The 24,486-nt window shown below is 42.2% G+C and overlaps 1 protein-coding gene across 25 annotated transcripts in view; it reads left to right on the top strand.

Moving 5' to 3' along the window:
• Positions 1-24,486, top strand: part of PTPRD (protein tyrosine phosphatase receptor type D) — a 1,160,352-nt gene that overhangs the window by 595,163 nt on the left and 540,703 nt on the right. For all 25 annotated transcript variants that reach the window (XM_081844735.1, XM_081844724.1, XM_081844745.1 and 22 more), the window contains one exon: positions 2,573-2,595. The gene's annotated coding sequence lies outside the window, so the exon portion shown is untranslated. The remainder of the gene's footprint in view (positions 1-2,572; positions 2,596-24,486) is intronic.

Raw genomic sequence — 24,486 nt, 5'->3', positions numbered from 1 at the left:
AGAGCAGTGGACTCGTAATCTGGTGAAGCGAGTTCGCTTCCCTGCTCCTCCACATGCAGCTGCTGGGTGATCTTGGGCCAGTCACACTTCTCTGAAGTCTCTCAGCCCCACTCACCTCACAGAGTGTTTGTTGTGGGGGAGGAAGGGAAAGGAGATTGTTAGCCGCTTTGAGACTCCTTAAGGGGAGTCCAAACTCCTCCTTCTTCTTCTTCTTCTTCTCCTCCTCCTCCTCCTCCTCCTCCTCCTCCTCCTCCTCCTCCTCTTCTTGTCCCTGGATAGCTCAGTTGCTTAGAATGTGATGCTGACAACGCCAAGGTTGCAGGTTCGATTCCTGTATGGGACAGCTACATATTCCTGCATTGCAGGGGGTAGACTAGATCATAGAATCATAGAATCATAGAATCATAGAGTTGGAAGAGACCACAAGGGCCATCGAGTCCAACCCCCTGCCAAGCAGGAAACACCATCAGAGCACTCCTGACATATTGTTGTCAAGCCTCTGCTTAAAGACCTCCAAAGAAGGAGACTCCACCACACTCCTTGGCAGCAAATTCCACTGTCGAACAGCTCTTACTGTCAGGAAGTTCTTCCTAATGTTTAGGTGGAATCTTCTTTCTTGTAGTTTGGAACCATTGCCAGATGATCCTCTGCGTCCCTTCCAACTCTACAATTATATGATTCTATGTGTAAACCCAGCAAAGAAGGGGCCCCACTCCCTTTTGCCTGGCAGTCTTGATCTCTGATGGTTCCCTTGATGGGCCATCAGTGGCCTTTGTTCCTTACTAATGGCCCATTCTGCTAGCTTTGCTGAACTAGCTTGGCTCCTTAGCATAACTGGATCCATGGAGTTTCCATGTCTGGCAAACCTTGGTTAATTGTAACTTTTACTAAATCATAACATATTTAGGAGGCTCTTGCCCGCCCCCATAACATTGTAAATATATTTTATCTTCTGTCTTCAGATGAAATAAATGTGCAGAAAAGAACTTATTCTGCCTATGTTTATTGGTCTTTCAACCCAACCCCCCAGAAGAAGAAAAATTGTATTGTTTTCCTCAAGTTACGGAAAATCATTCTGACATGATTTCACCTCAAGTTTAATTGAGTCAGTGAGTGGATATAATGAAGCATTTTGTTAGTGGTCTCCAGTGGAGGTGTTAATAGGAAGGAAAGTAATTTTCACCTTATTTATATGTTGTATAAATATAAAGTGATCTTTCTGCCAAGAGCTCAATTTTCTTCATGCTATTTCAGTAAAGGTTGCAGGCCTTATTCAAGAAATATGATCTTTTATTGCAAATTACAGTACAAAGTTGTATTTCTAGAAGCAATAAACAAAACTACTGATTCATGGTAGAATAATGATGCAATAATTGTAGAATAATAATGCAAACAAAAAGTGATCCAGATGCCATATTAGTCACACATTTGAGAACCTTAAATAGCCATTTTCTAATGGCAAAGGCTTATTAGCGATCCTAACCATGCACATTCAGAAGTAAGTCCTATTGAATTCAATGGACTTACTCCAAAGTAAGTGAGGTTATTATTGCAGACTTATGCCTTTATGAGATATAAAGTGTGGTATTCAATAAAGCACTTCTGCTAGTGCAAGGATTTCCATGGATCATAGATCATAGATCCTCCTCTCCTCTCCTCTTCCCTCTCTGCATCCCCCTGAATCTACTCTGGAAGGTTGCAGGAGCACCCAAAACAGATTTAGAGGGCATTGGGGACAGGGAAGGGAAGTTCCACTGCGCAGCCAAATGTCCTTGCTGTAGCTGGACTACTTTGTTGAATACCACTCAAATTAATTAAAAATAAATAAATCATGGTGGTGCTGTTCTTACCTATTATCTGGTTAATAAAGTTCGTTTTCTGTGACTTCAGAGAATGACTGGAATTAAGTGCCTTCTGTAGGCCAGTGTACTAAACTGACATCTAATTGCTTCCAGTCCGTGGTCTTTAGGTGCAAGTGCTTGAGCTGAAGATGATATTACTCAGTTTCTGCTACCGGGGCAGCAACAGTTATTGCATTTATATCCCACTTTTTTCTCCAAGTAGCTCAGGGTGGTATACATATTCTCTGTCTCCTCCATTAATCTCCACAACAACCCAGGGAGCTTCATGTCCAAGTAGGGATTTTAATCCTTTTACACGTCCTAATCTGACTCTCTAACCACTGCACCACACTGAGATTGTCTTCCTTGACCAAGCAAAGGGTAGAAGGCTACAGGCTTCCTATTTTCCACTATGGCACAAAATGATTCTTGTATCCATGTGTGGCCACCAGTGTACACCAAGGGGCAGGAAGTGGACTTTTTCTGGCCTATGGCAAACTCTCTGGGCACGGTGCACATGGTGGGCATGGACGATGCCCAAATATGTTCTCTCCACTAAAAACAAAAAACAAAAAATATTGTTGGATTAAAGTTGGATAGTTGACAAAGGATCTTTGCCTGGTTGGTTTTTTTATGCACAATATCAAATCAGGGGGTTAGCCTTTTATAAAATAACCAGTGAATATAATACAATAAAATAAAATTACAATTCTCTTTCTGTTTCTCAACAGGAGCTGTGGTTCACAAGGTTGAGGTAAGATTCTAATCTTAATAAAAAATAAATGAAGTATTTGATTAGAACGGAACACAAAAGCATACAAGCCTTGTCTTAGGCTTGGTGGTTGAGCTGCATAATGAAATTAAATATGGTTGTTTGGAAGATTATAGATGATCTCTTGTTCCCTCCTTTATTGTTTTGCTAAGTTGATATGCCATTACTTAAGCGTTGTCTTGGACTGCATAAACTCAGTGTTTATTTGTAAATCAGAGTGGAAGTGAGTGTGAATTTACACTCCCCACCTCTGACCTTGAACTTTCATAACTGGATTTGGGCAGGTGGAAGGGAATGATTGTCAATCATATGACTGCCTCAGCCATGGCAGCCATTTTTTTTTTAAAAAAATGAAAAGCTATGGGTGCAAGTGAATGTGGAAACTAAGCTATAGCAATGTCTATGCAGGCCTGTTGATTGAGCATGAAAACCTTATTGACTATGGCTTCACATAATGAGATGGCTTCACATAGGAATGGGCCATCATTAGATAGTGGATCATCCATATATTCAAAGAGGACAGATCCATTTCAGACTGCAACAGCAGAACGTTTCATTTTGTAATTCCTTTACATTTCAGCCATGAAAAAGAAAAGTCGCATGTCAAAGACAAAGTCTGTGCTTATTTTTCTATGTACAGGGAGCATTTTATGTGCGGAAACTGTCAAGCATGTGGTGCCCCATCTGTAATATGGTATGAACTTGGGGAACTCTGGATAAACCCAGAACTAAGTGAGAATGTGAAGCACAGTTCTGAAATTTAAAGCAAAGGTAGTAGAATAGATAGCAAGAGAGAATTTTTTTGCAACCTAATAAGAGAATTAGGTATAAATTTCTTTAGGAGAGAAGGGGGCAACTCTTTTGATGTTTTGAATATAAAATTCCAAAATGATAAGAAGAGATTCTGGAGAGAAAAAATCCCCATCAAATTCAAATGCCCCCCCCCCCCCCGCAAAAAATATGACTTTCACCACAAAATTCTTCAGGCAGGCCCTGCCTATGAAATAAGCAGATGTGCATGGCAATTCTATAGATGACAACTCAGAAGTAAGCCCTGTTGATTTCATCAGAGCTGACTTCCAGGTAAGAGAGTATAGGATTCCAGCCTTAATCATCTATAAGTACATTTCTAACACCTCATAATATGTACTGGGTGTGTAGGTTCATAATCTTTTCATCGTGGACGTATGATATACTGCATAATCTAATAAGCTTTATTGCTAAGGGTGAACCTGGTTACTGGGAGGGGAAAAACATTTACCTGAAGAGTGTGAGATTTGCTAAAATCTAATGTATCTGTGTCACAAAGATGACTTATTTCTTTCTATAATGCCTATATTGGATAAACATTTTCCCTCCATTTTCAGAGATTTCAATCTCAATTTTCAGAGAAGCACAGGGCACTGTGAAGTTTATACATCCCAATCTTTTCATAGCCTAGGGATATTCCTATCTATTAGATCAGTTTCTTTTTTTCCTTGAAACTCAATAAATTCTTCCACTCCGATCGTGATGTGACTGTTTCCCTCTATATGAAATAAATGAGCCACGAAAATAGTCTATATCCTATACAGTGGGTCACACTTTCAACCCAAATCATACATCTGCATTTTTGGCAACAGAGCAGCTTACTAAGTCATAATGCTAGTGACACTCTTGTGTGGTGAGTTTTGTATATTAGAGAAATATTCTATTTGTATGCTGTATGCTGTATGCCGCTCTGTAGAACAGATAATGTTGTTGTTGTTGTTGTTGTTGTTGTTGTTGTTGTTGTTGTTGTTGTTACTATTATTAAATACCCTGCCCAACTGGCTGGGTTTCCTCAGCCACTCTTGGCAGCTCACAGAACATACTAAAACATCAATACAGGGCTGCCTTTAGATATATTCTAAAAGTCAGATAGTTGTTTATTTCCTTGATATCTGATGGGAGGGCATTCCACAGGGTGGGTGCCACTGCGGAGAAGGTCCTCTGCCTGGTTCCTTGTAACTTCACTTCTCACAGTGAGGGAACCACTAGAAGGCTCTCAGAGCTGTATCTCAGTGTCTGGGCTGAACGATGGGGGTGGAGACGCTCCTTCAGCTATACAGGACTGAGGCCATGTAAAAACACGCTGATTCCCGGACCGTCCGCAGGCCGGATTGAGAAGGCGATAGGGCTGTGAAACACATAGCAGTCAAATACAGGATTCCTAGAGTGGACATGCTAGTGGATGTTTTGTACCAGCCAGGAGAAAACATTCTGTTTCCTCCTGAGCTGGAACAAACTTCCTCTGCTTGTGACTAAAGGCAGGCGTGGTCTAATCTAGCAAGGCAGGGAGCACACCGCTCTCTCTCTCTCTTTCAGCTCTTCTCTGTTTTGTTTTTCTATGAGTCAGCAGAAGTGACTGCTTGTTTGCAGTCACTTGGGAACTAACTAGCTTATGGGATAGTTTCACATATGTATATACTTTTGTAACGCAAGTCTGCCTTCAGGGATCTAACTGTGAACTGAATGAATGTGAGTAAACTACTTTTATATTGACTTTAATCAGATTGTCACGTTTATTCTTTTTAAGAGGGACAAGAGGGGATCTTACCAGGAATCCTATATTTAGAGGGTAAAACTAGCCTGCAACAAGCAAACCGCTATTTGTTTAAAGGGGAATGTTTAAACTCTGCTAAGATATAGAACTTGCTAACGCAAGTCAGGAAGGATATAATTAAGTAATATATCCTCTCCTGCCTCCCTGAACATTCCCACAATGAGCTCCTCCATTGTAGGCTCAGTTTGTATGTATGGCTCCATATATCAAAAAGACACCACAGTCTTTGCTGTGCCTCATTCTGAGGAAACTGAACCCCTGAAACCCTGGAATCGTGTACTGCTCGGAGATCAGGCTGGCATGCAACAGAGGATTAATTGGATTGGGCCCCTTTATTTATAATGGGGAAATAATCTGTACTGACAAAACCATCTCTATGTGAATTGCTTTTTTTATTTTTTAGCACATGAACTCCTTATCCCTAACCTTTTGAATACAATGAAAATCGTTTTACTATATTTAGTAAAAAAAAAAAAAAAAATGCACAACAGGTTCATCTCCACCACCTCCTTCCCCCAGCCCATAATGTACCTTTAATGTTATCATCCTCGCAAATCCACCGGCAGACTGTCTGGTCAGGTGTATAACTGGAAAAGGTCAAGGCAAAATATCAGCATACTTAACAAATGCATTTGCGTGCAGTGTTCGTAGGAATCCTTCCAGTTGCATGGCAACCATCTTTGTAATTACTATTTGCAACTCCATTTTTAATAGTTTGATTACTATTTTCTCCATTATATTGTTGCATATAATGAATTTAAATTCATCCCTCTCACTTTCTTCTTCTTCTTTACAACAATAAATGCAGGCTAGTATCAGGTCAACTAGCATTAAACTTAGCTTCCAAAAACAGATGAGTAATGCCTAGATAGTACATTATACAGATTTTGAGGTTCTAATGTTAGTAGAAACATAAGCAGCTGCTTGTCCTGATTCAGACCATTGTTCCATCTAGCTCAGAACTGTCTGAATACTACCGAGTGGCAGTGGCTCTCCAGGATTCCAGACGGGATCTGTTCTAGCGCTACCTGGATTGACAGGGATTGAATCTGGGACCTTCTGCATGCGAAGCAAATGCTCTAACATTGAGCTATGGCCCTCCCAATGTATGTAACCTTTTATCTCAAATGGATACGACATGGAATGGCAGAGAGGGATAAAAGTGACAAGGAAAATCATAAGCCTGTGCTTGATAATAAGGGGTGGTAAATTAACAGTATGGTACACATTGTCATCCCTTTCAGTAACTTTCAAACAGGGGTGCCAACTTGAATAAAATATTGGGGGGGCAGGTAAGCCCCACCTCGCATAATCAATCTCAGACATGGTGTATGCACACCATTTCAATGGCAACACCTATCAACTTTGAGGGGCCCCAGCCCCCTCAAATATTTTATTAGGGTGTCCGAAGGGACCTCGGCCCCTAGAAGTTGGCTCCTATGCCTTCGGACAAAAGTTTAATAAACATTGATTCAGAAGCACACTGGTAATTGAGCTAAATAAAGGTTTGTAGCCTTGCCATTAAAATGGAAGGGGGTATATTGGGCCACAGAATACTTTTGAGTTGAAAAAGTTTAAGGACTGCCTTAGATTGCATTGAATTCTCACTTGCATGAACCTTCCTGTGCATTCCTTAGTATACACTGAGATCCACCACGGCATGTTGAGTGAAAAGCACCCAATTCTTGGCTATAGGCATTCCATAATTCTGCAAACTAGAAAAGATTTGCATGTTTCTTACATATGTTACACTATTTTGTAAAATAACAACAACAACAACAACAACAACAACAACAACAACAACAACAACAGATGGGTTGATGCACTTTACTGGGGGAAATGTATTTTGTGAACTAACCATAGAATGCACAGAAGCATTCACAGGCTGTGTGCAGTTGCCAAGAGCTGTGTGAAACAGAGGAGGAAGAAAGCCTGTCTCTGTCTGTGGTGGTGAATAAGGTGGGACAGAAGTAGAAATAACTAATTCTAGTTTTGTTCCCATTATCCTCCCTGTCAGAGGCACCAAATTGCTAGGGAAATTGGGGGGAGCTGACATTGCACACATGACACGCATGACGCACAGTGTCGCATTATGACTTCAGACGGAGCTAGGGTCCGGAGCCACACATGGCAGTAGCCCTGCTTCAATGGCTGGTGGCGCCTTCTCTTTGGCCCTTGGCCTCCTCCTCTTCCTCTTCCTGCTGCCACAACCAGCCAAGGGCTGCTTCCCCCCCTTCCCCTCCAAGGCAAGAGGAGGAGGAGAAGGAACTGGCCACTGAAGCTGCGCTTGGCCTCCTCCACCCACTGTCTTTTTGAACATTGGGGTGCAGCCTCCAAAAAAATTATTGTGTGGCCCCTAAAGTCCTGGGCCCCTAGGAGTTGTCGCCCCTGCTCTTTACTGAGTTGTGCAAGGGCAACACTGAGGCTGTTTGCACACAATGGGTATAGAGCAACCACCCACAAAGAATCCTGGGAAGTCTGGCATACCTTTGCAGAGCTGTAATTCCTATCATAGGGTTACCAGACGTCCCCGGTTCCTGGGGACTGTCCCCAGATTTGCAAATCTGTCCCCAGGAAATGTGGCAGTGGCAGCCTCGGCAGCCCAGAGCCAGCCTGGTAGCGCAGTTGGCTCTGGTTGGCTTCAGGAGCTGCCCGCTGCCACTGCCACTGCTGAAGGGGAACTAGGGACATCTGGTGGTACAGATCTCCTGCCCCCTTCCCCCTTTGTTTTGACAGATCGGGGGAGGCTCGGGAGTCACAAATGGGTGGGTGCTGCCCAGGAAGGGTGGAAGGTGTGTGATTTCTCTGCCAGGCAAGGTGCAAAGCCCTTCTTTTGTACCCTGTGAAACATAAATGTGCAGAGTTTTTTAAAAAACAACAGCTGCCCACCCGTGACACCCATGTCTCCCTCAATCAGTCAAAACAAAGGAGGAAGTGGGCAGGAGACTGGGAGAGGCTCGGGAGTCATGGGTGGGTGGCACTTCGTTGCCCAGTTCTTAAAAAACTCTGTGCATTTATGTTTCACAGGGTGCGAAAGAAGGGCTTTGCACCTTTGTACAATATGCATGTGTGCTTGGGCCCAGGGTCTTTTGCCTCACCATCCCCACTACTGACTCCCTGTTGCTACTCAGCTTCAAAAAAAAAAAAAAAAAAAAAAAAAAGTGTCCCCAGATTCATTGAAAAAAATCTGGTAACCATATCCTATCGTCCTTAACAAACTACACTTCCCAGGATTCTTTGGGTCAAAATGTGCTTTAGTAAAGGTAAAGGGACCCCTGACCATTAGGTCCAGTCGTGACCGACTCTGGGGTTGCGGTGCTCATCTCACTTTACTGGCCGAGGGAGCCAGTGTACAGCTTCCAGGTCATGTGGCCAGCATGACTAAGCTGCTTCTGGCGAACCAGAGCAGCGCACGGAAACGTCGTTTACCTTCCCGCCGGAGCGGTACCTATTTATCTACTTGCACTTTCACGTGCTTTTGAACTGCTAGGTTGTCAGGAGCAGGGACTGAGCAACAGGAGCTCACCCCGTCGCGAGGATTCGAACCGCTGACCTTCTGATCAGCAAGTCCTAGGCTCTGTGGTTTAACCCACAGTGCCACCCGCGCCCCTTCCAAAATGTGCTTTACATATGCTTTAAATGTATGATGTGTACGGAGCCTGAGACTAAGAAGGAGGCAGCTGACATGCAGTGCCACAGCCTGGACTGCGAATAGGCTAAGGTTGGTGGGGAACGTGCCACATTTGCCCTCATGGGCCAGCCTTCGCTGCTTGGATCTTGGAAGTTTGTTTCCTAAAAGGTTTCTATAAAACTATAAACGGATATCATCTGCTTAGTAATACTGAGATTTCTGTTTCCAGAAACCATCTGCTTTCTCTGCTCTTAAATTAAACATTTACCATATTTTTGAAAGGTATATAGTCTCGAGTCTCTGTGTGCTAAATACTTTTTAATTTTTAAACATGTTTAAAAATATAGCCCAGTCCATTACAGTTACAGTTTCTACATTTAAACTGAAAAGTAACAGCTGGTATATGTTTCATTCCCTTCCTTTTTCCTTAATATATTTGCAACACTAATATATGTTTCTCCCGTTTCCCCCCTCAGAAATAGATATACAAGGTTTGATGGGTCGGCAGTGTGTGTGTGTGTGTGTGTGAACATGATACAGATGACATTTTGCATGGATATCCCAGGCCACAATATACTTTGGCTTTCCAGTATTGGATATATAATGAAAAAAGGTGAAAACTAGGTCGTATTCCTGACCTGTGAAAGTAACTGTAAAAGTTACGTTTGATAGATTTGGTGTGATAGCGTTCGTATCACAACATAGCTCTTGCTGTATATGTTTGCATGTGTGTGACCATAATTCAGTGGTAAAGTTAAAGGGACCCCTGACCGTTAGGTCCAGTCGCGGACGACTCTGGTGTTGCGGTGTTTGTTAGTGTTTGTTAGGGGGGGGGGGGCTGAGCTCCTGCAATGTTCATCTGGGTGTTGCGTGTGACGTCAATGATGGTTGTTCGCAACTTCCAAATGTGGTGTCTGAGCTAGGAATGTGTCAGTGGTTCCTCCTCTTTTTCCTGCTGCATAGCGGAAGCAGCCCTCTGCCTGCGTCACTGGCAGAAGGAAGGGCAGGAGCTGCCACCAACCAGGGATGCTGAGTTGCCACGCAACGCCTGGATGTCGCAAACTTCTGGGTATCACACACGAGGTCACACGCAACATCAGCCACACACCCCACCTGAGTGTAGAGATAACGCTCAGCTTTGCGAAGGCAAACCTCGCACCAGACGTGCAACAGTATGTCAAGGAGCGTTACGCCTGCTTTCCCTGACCTTTTGCCTTCTTGGCTAGAAAACAAGGTTCCCCCCCTGACCTTTTGTCCTCCCACAATTTGTTTGCTTGACATATCGCTTGGCTGGAGCATGGCAAGGAACACAGATGTAATCAAGTATCGGGGGGAACATTTGAGGGAAGCACCTGCTGACACGTGTATTTGCAAACCCTGGAAATGTGCGTAGATGGAAATACGTTATGTTCAGGGTGGTTTCACTACCGTTTCCAATTGCTGACTTCTGCTAATAAAAGGAGCCTCTGCAGAGCTAGCCAGCAGCTTGCTTGGAGGATGCTCGCCAGCGTGCTTCTGCACAGCTCACCTGCATTACCAACTCCTATCTCATGCCTTCACTTGACCTGAGTTTGCTATTCAAGGAAACAAGTGGGACTTTCTTCCAAATGTTGCAGTTTATTCTCCCTCTCCTCTTCAGAGTAGGTTTCAGGGTTCCAGCTCTCTCTTCACTCCGATAAGGCTTTTCCACCACAAACCCCAGTTTCTTGATTTCTTTTCTAGCAGACAATCCACATTCCTCATTGGGCTGGGCTTTTAAGAAAAGCTGTGGTTTTGTTTTGTTTTTAGTACTTTCTGTAAGCACCAGGGTTTCCCTGAGCTGGTTCATCACCTTTGCTTGGTCTCATTTTTGATCCAGTCCTGCCAACACTCACCACCTGCTTTTGCTATTGGAAGAAGTGATTATATGAACTGTATTTAATGCCCTTTGCTGGGGTTTTTTTCACAGTTCCTCCTCCAGTTCACCCAGTACCATGTTGCCCAGCATCTTTGGCAAACCCAAAGGGGTTTTATTGGCACAGCTCTTCATGAAGAACTAATGTGTGACACTTTCACAGGTGGTGGGGTAGAACAGGAAATGCCTTCACTTTCTGGCAGAGGGAACCTACCACCTCCTCCTTCAAAGATAAACATCTTGCTTCATTATCACTCTCATTCTAACACATTTATCTGAACTGAATTAATAAGTACCTACCCCAGGTTTCCCGCACTGACTGCTTACAAGTTTGTAGAAGCTAATATTCAAGGACATTAAAGGAAAAATAAAAGAAATGAGGTCTTTGCAAGTAGGAGATACTTTACCGTTTGGTCTCATAAAATAAAATAAACATTGTAAAAAAAAATGAAGCCTATAAACCTTGGGAAGACGGATAAGTTGACATATTGTTCTGCATATCTCTGTTTAATAATATTATATTTCATTTCCCATGCTAAGAAAACAGCCATTACCCAAAGCAGCCATTCGTAAACAGCCATTGTGAACAGATTGCATCCTTGTTGGTGGTATGATAATTGAAATAAGTTTACCAGTCTTTTATGAGAAAATACCAGATGTATAAAATACCTATTAATCAACTCACTCGCTTTTGCAGACATCAGCTTCAGTACCGATGGCTATTAAAGAATAAATGGGATAAGAGCAAAAAGAAAAGAAAGGGAAGGGAAGAAATTCAGAAAATTAGCCAAGCAGTTCAACCATGTGGCATGTTGCTTGAAGAGAGAACGGGGGAGGGGAATGCACTGTGTTCTCAGATCAGTTCTTCTGAGCCAAGCTTACAGGTCGTCATGTTCATCAATTCAGCATTTGTTTAGTTTTCATAATTGCAGGCGTACATTAACCATTCCTTTGTGGACAATGATATAAAGCATCAGGCTGCCAGTCCACTACCTCTTAGCTGCATTCCCTCCACCTTCCCACTGCTAATCACATTTTCATTGAATTCTCCTCTATCTGTGAGAAGAGGCTGCAGGGGCACTATCTGTTAATCTTGGACCCCTGGAATAAACATTAAATTGTTGTTATTTTCCTTTTCCTGCTAAACTAGATGGAAACTGAAGAAAGCAATGGGGACAGCTCAGTAAGCATATACGCTGATAGAGTTTTATTGACAGCAAATTGTATGTGGGGCAGTGAGCACACATACACATCATACTTTTTAAATGTCAACAAATACCTAGGTGGTGCTGTGAAAGAGACGATTGCTGAAGGATCCAAAGGAGACCCAGGGCCACAGAAATGTGTAGATCTCCCATTCAAGAATCTCACAGAGCTGTTTTGCTTAAGGTGACTGTGTTTTGGATTTAGGCTGATTAAAGACCTGCTGGTGCATCCTTGCAGGGGCGAAACTGGGCTTTATTTCATGTGGGTCAAAGACCTGGTTTGCCCTCCCCCATGCATTTGTGCATGCACACACAGACACACAGACACACACACTGGGAGACTCAATGGCATCCCTCTGGATACTTCACCCGGGGCAAATAATAATAAGAAGAAGAGTTTGGATTTGATATCCCGCTTTATCACTACCCTAAGGAGTCTCAAAGCGGCTAACATTCTCCTTTCCCTTCCTCCCCCACAACAAACATTCTGTGAGGTGAGTGAGGCTGAGAGACTTCAGAGAAGTGTGACTAGCCCAAGGTCACCCAGCAGCTGCATGTGGAGGAGCGGAGATGCGAACCTAGTTCACCAGATTATGAGTCTACCGCTCTTAACCACTACACCACACTGGGCTAGCTAACCCAGCCAGCTCCCCACCCCCGGTAGTTACAGCACTGCACCCTTACTGTACTCCATCAGCATATCTGGATTTCTAGGAGCTGGGACATGGAAGAGTAAGATTTAGGTTTAGAAGGTGGCAAACAGTGTGATAAAACAATAAACCTGAAAAAATGAACAACACCATATTTTGTAGAGCTCCAATAGAAAGAGGAAGCAATGGTGGTAGTTTGTTTGTTTGTTTGTTTGTTTAGTACACTGCCCTTCATCTGAATATCACAGAGTGGTTCACAATATGATCATAGTCAAAAACATTGAGCAAGATCCAACCTCTACCATAACGTAGGAGTATTGCAGGGGTAATCAACATGGTTGACCTCCAGGTGTTGTTGGGCTTCAACTGTTATGTGGCACATGTCTGAACCCACAATTGTGACCAAGCACTCACGTGTATTCTTACTGAGTTAGACCCATTGGTCTATCTTTCTTAATACTGTCTGTCCTGACAGGCAGCAGCAGGAGTCTTTTTTCCAGCCCTTTTGGGACTGAAGCTGGGACCTTCCTCATGGAATGCAAATGCTCTACCACTGAGCTGTTCCCCTTCCAGTCGGCAGAGGGACCGAATAAGAGGAACATGAGAAAATGAATAGCAGAACCTCAGCTCACCACACCAATTATGCCCATCACAGCTCATGTTGCCTGTTCCTCTGTATGCCCCCATCTGAAACATACCAGTGGCATCACTGGGTCACTGCTTTGCACAGCAACTGGTTGCACATGCAACCATGATAAATAACAATTCCTGCAATGAATTAAATGGGGGGGGGGACTAGCCAGAACAGCAGTACATAATGCAAACCATAATAACTGGCTTGAAATGTGTATCCTGGGGTTTCAGATGATGTCATAATCTACTGCAGCAAATTTAATAGTATTGTTGCCTGGAAGCTAGCCCATTATGCTGTGTTTAATTTCTCCAAGATGTAAATTACATGGTTCAATGTTGTATAGTATTGGCTACTGCCATTTTAGATTCTTGTGCTTGCAGCTGTCAGGAAACATAATGTTTATGGGTGTTTTGTTTAGCTAGGAATCTTTATCATTAACAGACTTATCTTGAAACTATCCCATGCTCTGTTTTTCCTTAGTGTTCCCAGATATCCATTTAGATGAAACGGACTTCACAATTCATAGAATATATAAATATTAGAAGGTGCAACCCCCATTCTAATTGTGTGGATTTTATTAACTTTTTCAGTGTACCTGATCCTCACGGTATCTTCTTCTTCTTTGCTGATCACTCGTAGCCAAGTAAGGTTGTCTTCCATGAACCTGGTCCTAACAGTGAGTCCGTAAGTGACTGTGGAGGCCAATTCTGGATCCACACATCCTTCCACAATGGGGACATAGGTTTCTAGATGGGAGTTGAGCGTATTGAGGGGTTTGCCAATGTGCCTTCCTCTTAGCATGTTTCTCCCTTTCGTCCTGAGTTCAAGTGTCGCCAGAGCCCATGACACCTTTGGTAAAGGCTGTTTGCCAACTGGAGCGCTCGCAGGCCAGTGTTTCCCAATTGTCGGTGTTTATACTACTTTTTTTTTAGATTTGCCTTGAGAGAGTCTTTAAACCTCTTTTGTATGTATAAACCTCATGGTATATGGGGGGAAATGGCACCTACAGTGCAATTAACTAAGGGATTTTGTGGTGAAGGTAGGAGTAATGAACCCTCTAGCCCCCTTGGGCTGAAATGATGTGATGTTGCTTGGTGGCATTAAGGGCTAAGAATCAATTAGACAAGGATAAGCATTTCATTATTCAACTACTGGCTGAAATCTGATGCCAAGAAAAGGGTAGGAAATTTGTATCTTTCTACTAGACTGAGCTTCTTCTGGCATCTCATCACTATGATACGGAAAGCCAGGCGGATGAAGTTACCCCCATCTGTATTTCCCCCATCTCTTTTTAAGCCATTCACAAAGGTGTGGAAGTTCTCTAAACGTCTAGATATGGAAAGAGCAAAGTCTAAATACTGTGTGACACCAGGACGGGAGTTCTGAATTTTATAAAACGATGAGCTAATGAGCTAAATCTGTCAAATAGATGAGGGATGTGAAGCAAACTCATAGTTAGGTTCCTTGAGGCATGCTCTCTCAACGGGATGGGCAGTAGCATGGTGGCACCAGTTTAGTTTCCTTTGCCTTGTCTTCTCTTGGCCATGGTGGGGCGGTGCTGCCTTTTGAGGGGTGGGGCTGCTGCAACATCCCTTGAAAGAGTCAAGGTGTTGGGCCTTTCTGTTATACCAGGGTAGGCTTGGGTGGCCTGTGACAGCTTGGGTAGGGGTGTGACAGCTATTGCACCAATATGTGGCAAGTTACTCTAATCCCATGTACAATTTGTAGACTTATAAGTAGGGGGGCGGGGAATCAAAAATCAAAACCCCATTACAACAAGCATTAAATGACACAACTCCACTTTGTTAGTTCTGCAGACATTTTAAAAGTAATCTGAAAGAGGCATAGGGTTAGCCTATCCCATTTAAGGGAATGCGCAAATTCCATTACTCTGTTACTTAACACATTTCAATACTTGTTTTGCTTTCTGAAATGGACAGTCAAATTACACACTGCAATCAAATATACACCTCATTATGCAAAACATACGAAACCTGTGCCAGATTAAGATATTCCCACACAAAATTTCCCACTAATAAAATCCATTAGCTAAATTGCCTTAGGCATGTTTTAGTGAACCTTCGAGACCATCTAAAACGGTATGCTCTCCACAGTATTTATGATTTGTAGAAAATATGTGGGAGCTTCACTGTTCTCATATTAAGGTAGCTTTTCATTTATTCACATTCTCTAAAGCACAGTGTGAGTGTGAATTGCTTTTCCACACACAGACACACCAACAATGTCTGTCCTATAACTGAAGATGGGAGCTATCAGTATCCTGTGCCAGGTTTGTGCTGCAGACCTTATGAAGTAGACAAAGAACCAACCTTTTGTGCATATTAGGGGAAGGTGAAAGGTTCAACTTCTTAAAAGTAGGGGCTGTCTGCTGTATAACACTCAAATCCCATCTTCAATATAATTTGAGACCGTTAAGGATAGGAAAGATGCTTTCTGGATTATGGCTGTGTGTTGTGGGGGAAAGGGGGGGGGGGGACCAAAACCTTAAACTATCCAAAAGAGAAGGAAAGGAAAAGCACAGCTCAACTCCATTCTGTTGTTCTTTGAAGATCCCAGTGTAGAGTATAAGGATAAATGCACATCTCGTTCTTTCTGAAAAGTAATGGAACCAACTGGATGAATGTCCCAGTGGTGCAGAAAATATGAACACTCACTGTTATTAATTGACTGTGGCTTAGCACACAGAAATGCCCTTGAGTGCATTTTGATTCTGCCTTCATTATCTACTTAATTTAATTATTATTAACAAACTTGTTTTATTTCCTTTATTAAAAAAAAAAGCTACTTCTCAGCAGGTATCCAATGTCTTACATTTTGGGTAAAGTAGTGTCATAACGGCAATGAAATTGCTGGTTTCATTGTGATGTGGGGAAAATATATGTAAGATAATAGAAAACTTTCGTTGTTTGGGGATATATTATGTTGCCTGTGATTATGTTTACAAATTATATATGCACATGCAAGTACAGTAGGCCTGCAACTTAAGCAGATTTTATTTACATGATTGCACCTTTAAACGGATTGCTAATAAATAAGGAATTAGACAGGGAGTGGGAGACAGTTGCTTACCGGATTTTGGAAGCTCTCCTGACGGCTTTCCCAGAGCCCAGTAAACAAGGCACAGGGCTTTAAAGCTCTTTTCGCAAAGGGATTTTTCACTGCAGAAAGCGCTTTAAAGCCCTTACCTAGCTTATCAGCCTCTGGGTTCTATTACATTCTACTTCAACATTTCTCAAACTCCCTTGTTACCCTATAGATTAAATCCAGTGTTGGTCAAGAGAGCCTCAATATTCATTGTTGGGGGAAGTGTGGGGGAGGAATTTGTCTGGCAACCTTAGTTGAGACAACTAATGGCCCACAGGCCACAGTTTGAGAACTTTTGTTCCAGTTTGATCAAGGAATAAAGTCAGAGGTGTGTGCATGCAAATGCGAGGTAAGTGTGGATATGAATATCTTTCTAAATTATTGGTTATTTATTTGCTTTAGACTGCCCTTCAGCATAAGTGGTTCTAGGTCAAGGTTCAGTAAAACAATATTCAGAAACAATATTCAGGAAGCATCTTAAAGGTTCTATTGTGGTTGCTGATCATTTGGAAAGGGTCATAATGCAACACAGGCCAAACATAGGGCTTAACAATCAATCTCTCTTCCCAGGGAATTTTGGGGAATGTCTCTATGGGGATGTCAGGGGTCTCCTAACAACTCCCAGCACCCTTTACAAGCAAAAGCCCACATTGGTTTCCCATATGAACTCCACATAGTAAGAATCAGCTAACAGGCAGCGAACACGCAGCACTCTAATACTAGTGGTGCATTGCTCCCAATGGGAAGTACCCTAGCAAGACTGACTTTTGCTGCCAAAAGCTTCCTTAAATGGTTCCACAGGGAATGTACCAACAACTTTCCAAGGCTATTATCCAGTCTGTTTACACAAGACACACATGCTGCTAATAAAACACGAATGCTCACTGGAGTCTAAAAAGCAATGCAATGGAATCACCCACTGATTCAGCTGTCTGTCTCTACATACAGCAATGCTATCTATCTATCTATCTATCTATCTATCTATCTATCTATCTATCTATCTATCTATCTCTATCATCTATCTATCATCTATATCATCTATCTATCTATCTATCATCTATCTATCTATCTATCTCTATCTATCTATCTATCTATCTATATCTATCATCATCTATCTATATCTTCTATATCTATCTATCATCTATATCTATCTATCTATCATCATCATCATCTATATCTATCATCTATATCTATCTATTATCTATCATCTATCATCTATATCATCTATCTATCTATCTATCTATCTATCTATCTATCTATCATCTATCTATCTATCTTCCTACCTACCATCTATATCTATCTATCATCTATCTATATCTATCTATCTTCCTACCTACCATCTATATCTATCTATCATCTATCTATATCTATCTATCAACACTTTTTCATGCAAAAAAGGTGTTTTACTTGATCACTATAGCACAGCATAAATGGGCTTATTAGAATCTAATTCTACACCCCCCCAAAAAAAACCCTTTCAGTTCATATTTTCTTTCCAATGAGCAGCAATACAATCTTTTACAAATATACAAAGGTAAAGGTAAAGGGACCCCTGACCATTAGGTCCAGTTGTGACCGACTCTGGGGTTGCGGCGCTCATCTCGCTTTATTGGCCGAGGGAGCCGGCGTTTGTCCGCAGACAGCTTCTGGGTCATGTGGCCAGCATGACTAAGCCGCTTCTGGTGAACCAGAGCAGCGTACGGGAATGCCGTTTACCTTCCCGCCGGAGCGGTACCTATTTATCTACTTGCACTTTGATGTGCTTTCGAACTGCTAGGTTGGCAGGAGCAGGGACTGAGCAACGGGAGCTCACCCCGTTGCGGGAATTTGAACCGCTGACCTTCTGATCGGCAAGTCCTAGGCTCTGTGGTTTAACCCACAGCGCCACCCGCATCCCTTATTCAAAGGTGCAGACTATTAAAAAGAAAAAAATCTCACAGCTCTCAAAGCAGTCCAGCAGGAATACAAACTGCATGTTGAGCTAAGGAGTCAAGAAGAGCCTTAACTCTGAAGCAGCAGGCATGTTATGTATTCATGAGGCTCTTGGTTATGTCTCGTCACCTCAAGGAGCTAACATGGGAAAGGGTTTGCTTGATAATCTGCAGAATTGGTTTCAGAATTCAGGATTGTTCCCTGGGTGATTTCTCATGTGAGGCTCAGACTGGGCTTTTGTCTAAATTGGCTAGTGAGACTCTAAATACTGGTGAGAAGGGGAACTGATTTTTTACTGTTTACACAGCCTTCACCCTATGTTCCTCAGGTAGGTCACAACACAGTTTTAAAAGCAACCTAAAACAACTTACAACCACAGAAATAGGCCAAGTCCTAAAAACATACGACTCAGATGTCAAAAGCTAGGGTAAAGAGGCCTCTCCGACATGTCAGAAATGGCTGACACATATTCATTCCCAAGGGCCAGATGCAGCAAATGGACAGTCGCTTGTTGACCGCTTTTGATGAATCGTTTACGATTAAATAGAAAAGAAGCAAACTTAGTTTACTTTCATTCCCCCCTCCACTTTGTCTTCTTGGTATCATCATCATCATCCTTTAGACCATAACACAACACTACTTGTCTTTAGGATCTCTCATGCCTGTCTCAAGACAGCCAAGATTCCTTGCAAGCTGTAGTTTTCAAAACAATTTGGACGTGAATCTTGCGCATGATAATTCTGCATCCCTGTAGCCTAATTTAAAGTTTACATTCCATTTTCTCATCAAGTGGAATTGGAATATGCATGGAACACACTGAGTAAATTTTTTATAATTTTTTTTTATTCTCATCACTTGCAAAGCTTAACCACTGTCTATTATACTTTTTTTGACAATTTCTATATTTATATATATATTCCACATCCCAGAGTCTCTTTAACAATTCTGCTCTTATAGGTGCTGCTACCAGTGCTGACTTTGTGGAGGTTCCCAAGGGTTGCTAATATGAAACATGAGGAGAGTGCAAAAATGATCTGGGTTTAAGGGGGTGGGGGACATCAGAGAGCTACCATTTTATTTTATTTTTTGGTATTTTTTTACTATTTCCCATTAATCTTTTAACATTATTTTCACATTCGTTTTACACAACGCATTTATTACGCCGATGAGCCAGAGTTCAGATACACCAGATGTGGGCTGAATATGCAAATAACTGGAGGACTTGTGGTTTCCCTGGAAACCAGATGAAAGCCTTTTGAAGGGATCTGCCTTTTCCGCCAGCTTTTCCTTCTACTTTAGCGCTCTAGCTGTAACTGAACAAGGCACCTAGGCTCAAGATTGTCCCCTCCACTTACGTGAACCAGTAAAGGCCATTTTCCCTCCAAGGATGTGAATGGGAGAGTGTTCTGTCTTAGGATATTTTCACTTCCAATCAACTTTGTCAGGTTTTTCCTATGAAGGCTAATATACACGACATCATTGACTCGAGAGCTGTCTGTGCCGCGTTTCCTCAGTGCTGCTCCTCTAACATGTACGCAGCATCACTCTAGTCCCCACTGTGGACTCAGCTAGATTTATAAAAAGTGTTTTATATGCGTTGTATATACGATATAACACTGTGTCTCCAGATGGCTCTGTGGAGTCCCGTCTCTACCAGATTTCCCTGTATTGAGTTTACCACACATTTAACTGAATTGCTTCTCCAATGTGTCTAGATCCAGCCTGCGTTTCAATTTGCATTGTAGATAGTTTCCTTTACAACACCAGCTGCCATTAGGAAAGTGTGTTGCTGGCATAGAAACCTTCCACGTGATGTGTCAGGAAGTGGCACTATGGATTACAGGATGTCAATGGGGGCGGGAACACCTTGTGAATTTATAAATCTCACCAGAAATGGGATAGCTCTGAAACCAGTTCCACCCACCACTCCTTCTAAATAGCTTCCTCTTCTCTACTGAGAAGAAAAGACTAGTCTTTCCATTAAAACCACCTTCTGCTTCAGCAGCAACATTTCACTACACCTGGATAATAATAATAATAATAGTAGTAGTAGTAGTAATATATTTACACCCCGCCCATCTGGCTGGGTTTCCGCAGCCACTCTGGGCAGCTCCCGACAGAATATTAAAAACACAACAAAACATCAGACATTAAAAACTTCCCTAAACTTCAGATGTCTTCTAATAGTCAGATAGTCGTTTATTTCCTTGACATCTGATGGGAGGGTGTTTCACCTCTGCCTTGTTCCCTGTAACCTCACTTCTCACAGTGAGGGAACCGCCAGAAGGCTCTCAGTGTCCGGGCTGAACGATGGGGGAGGAGATAGCTCCTCTGAGTTCAACCTGTGACATCCCAGTATGTTTATTATGTTGTGAAACAGGGAGCATGAGACCAAGGGCTAGTCCATATGAACAGCAGCTCAACTGCAACCATGAGCGAGACCCAGCAGCCATCACGGACAGTGGAGGAGGAAGCAACATCCTCCCCTGGCCTTGCTAAAGTTGAAAGGGGCCTCCCATGGCAGCTGGGATCAAAAGTGGGTGGCAGACAAATTGCTGGGCCAGCCTCAGAATCAAACTCGTATTGGGTCACATGATGCCATCACAAGGCAGCAATGGGGCCAGCTCGGGAGCCAATGAATCCTAGGCTGGTTCAAAAGCACCTGCCACTGCATTCAATGCCACACCACCACTGCCACCTCTCCCTAGGCAGTAGGTAAGTGGCTATTGCAGGGGTCCCCAAACTAAGGCCCACAGACCAGATAAGGCCCACTTGTTTATCGGGCCTGCGGTGACCACCGCCGCTGCCGCCCACTCTTACCAGTGCTGCGCTGCGCGGCTGCCCACTTCCGAGCCAGAGGAGCACGGGAAATAGCTTGCGCGCATGCACAAGCATTATTTGCGCATGTACAAGCATTATTTCTGGTGCACATCTTGGTCAGAGGAGGCCCGTGCACATGCACACAAGCTATTTCTGGTGCTCCTCTGACCTGGAAGTGCACTGGAAATAGCGAGTGCACAAGCATATGGGCACGCACTCCCTTGCCCTCTGGCCCGCCGCGCAATCGGCGCTGGAGACACTGGCCTAAGGCGCGGTAAGTTTGCTAACCCCTGGGCTATTGTCTCCAAACATTCCTTGCATGGTCAGGTATTTCTACATGTGCACCATGGATTTAGGGTTGATTTTTCCATTGTAGTTCCCCATGCCACATTGCATGCTGTTTCAGAAGATCCACTTAGCAGCTTTGGGGGGCACTGGTGCGGAGGATGAAACTGAGGAGACAACTATGGACAAGTGGAGGTGCCTTCTGCCTGGTGATCTCTGGATTCAAGCCAATATGATTATGTGGCTGAAAAACTGGAAATACAATGAAACACACTTATTCGAAATTGTCAGCCAACATGAATACAGGGAAACAAACAATGGAAGTATCTTTCCCTATTAATGAGCAGCTGCTATCTGGATTAGCAAGTATTTGCCATATTTCTAATTAGCTTTTTATTGTATTAACATGGTAATGTTAATATGATACATTAATTTTAGTCATGCAGGCATAAAGCCAATTTTTAGGGAGCAGGACTTTTTAAAGAACAAAAATAGAGAACCAATGAATAAGTAATTTACAGAACTATTCAGCCTAAGTCTGCACCATAGAGACAGAGTATATAATCCCCAACTTTTCAATACACAGTTGTAATTAAAGAATGTACACATTTGATTTTCATTAGCTATGTGTTTTGCAGGAAACAGTGGCTGTTTATATTCTGAGCTTGGTCTCATAAAAGTTGGGATGAAAGTAGACTTTATGTGTTCTGTATGATGGATATAGAATAGTTTGGGTGAAATATTCCATCCTTTACAATCCCCTTCAAAAGAGAATAAAAATCTTCCGAGAGGAATAACTTACTCTGTTATGTGAAAACACATAATTTGTAGTTTATTTGTCAACAGCAAAATCCTATATTTAGCAGGCTTCTCTGCTGATTCTTGAATATTCCAGAGGGTTGCTTTTTTCTTTTTTAATGACCCATGCGACTCTGATTATGCTTAATTTTTTTTCAAGAGCCAGATTTGCCTTTCCCTAACCCAAGAAGATCTGTGGTGAAATCTTTAAAAACAGCAACCAAATACAGTGGTACCTCGGTTTACAAACTTAATCCATTCCTGAAGTCTGTTCTTAAACCGAAACTGTTCTTAAACTGAGGTGCGCTTTCCCTAATGAGGCCTCCCACCACTGGTGCCCTCCCACCATTCGGCTTCCATTCGTAGACTGAGGTAAAGTTTGCAAACCGGGACATTACTTCCGGTTTTGCGGAGTTCGTAAACCAAATAGTTCTTAAGCAGGGCTGTTCTTAAACCGAAGTACCACTGTATGTGGGAGCTGTCATGGACTATTTGCCATGGGGTGATTAGATCCTTCTTATTTTTGTCTCTAACTACATACACTTAGATAGTTGGTTGGGATTACCAGCCATACAATACTGTAGAAGAATACAAATTTGGGTTTTTAAAAAATAAAGGTGCAAGGTGGCCCTGACTTTTTGTACAAAGCAGCATTCTTCAAGACAACCTCAGTTGTCAAACATAATCCATTCCAGAAGACCGTTCGGCTTCCAAAATGTTCGACAACTAAGGCGTAGCTTCCGATTGGTTGGAAGAGCTTCTTGCACTCAATCAGAATCCATGTCAGATGTTCAGGTTCCAAAATATGTTGGAAACCCAAAGCATTTACTTCCAGTTTTTCGGTGTTTGGGAGCCGAAACATAGAATAACGGAGGCATTTGGAAACTGTGGTTTGACTGTACAGGGTTTTCATTCTCATGTTGTTTTTATGCAGAGTATTATTCTTGCTGTCCATGAGCTTTACATTCTTCATTTAAATTCAGCCCTGGCTTATGGTAGTTTTTTGTTGTCAAATGTCAGTACCAACAGTGCCTGTGAGAAAAATCCCCCCCCCCAAAAAAAAAACCCCAGCTCCAGATGATTGGGAGACACTTCAGAACAGATTTTCAGAGGTTCTGGGGTCTGCAGAGGTAAGGAAAGGAAGGGGAAATACCACTTGAATGAATGGCAGTTTTTTTGCATGACACTAGACATCACCAATGACTGGAATTCAAGACACACTTAGCTGTAAGTAACTCTCATTGAAATCAATTGAGGTTACTTTTGAGTAAATATATATAGGATTGCAATACAGAACAGATTTGTACATAACTTGGTTCAAAAAGGGTTTGCAATAAAAGAATCCAGCTTCTCCTTAAGGCAGTTTAGCGGTTTGTTTTCTGAATCAATTCAGTCGTAAACTCATTCATCTTAAATTTCTTTTCTACGTGTACAGAAGGGAGACCCCACAACTCAACTCTCTGATTAGGTGCTGGGACACAAGCCAAGTAACCAGTGGATTTTATAATAGACCAATTAACAGCTACGTATATTCATAATAATTATTTTTGTACTGTAACATGCTGTGTGATCACCAGTAAGTGGTATTTTATATATGGGCATGCTAGTGACATGCTAGTATTTTATATATGGGCATATAGTATATGGGCATGCTGTCTGTCAGATATAAATATAGATATAGATAGATAGATATAGATAATAATATAGGTGACTTTAAGCTTCATTTTAATATAATTTGCCATATGGGAAATATTTAACCGTATTTAACCTCCAATAAAATTTTCACACATGACACCCAAAACATTTTCGGGCCTCTTCTATATACTATTTTTGTGTATGTTGTTAATGAGACATGGGGGAAGTCAGGAGGGGGAGACTAAGAATCTGGGAGCTGACAAGGTGGAGGACTCCAAGAGAGGAAAAAAGGGGCTGCAATTAAAGAAGGGAAATAAGGAAATAAGGACTGCCATGGCTCTCCCCTGAACATTCCTCGAGTCTGACCAGGGAATCGCAGCTCACTGGATGTAAACCATTACTCTTAAGAAATACCTATCATAATGCTAATAAAATGAAATAATATATTTTCCAATTAACTTAAATTTGATATGCTTTCTGATCATTCTGATATAGCGCTCTACTGCATATGTTACCCTTTATACTGGTGTTACTTTGAGAACCTATTACACTGTAATCTTTGAATTTTTATTTCAAATTCGCGCTGAATTTTATTTTCAAGTTATCCTGTAAAGCTTGTTAAAATGCATTCATGGTGTATTTATTGCCTGAGAACCTTAAGGTGAAACTAAAGAGGCAAAGAGCTAAAAGCTGCTGCATT

The sequence above is a fragment of the Podarcis erhardii genome (genome assembly GCF_964252035.2).
Source record: "Podarcis erhardii genome assembly, chromosome: 17".
NCBI lineage: Eukaryota > Metazoa > Chordata > Lepidosauria > Squamata > Lacertidae > Podarcis > Podarcis erhardii.
This window is presented reverse-complemented; position numbering and strand designations above follow the sequence as displayed.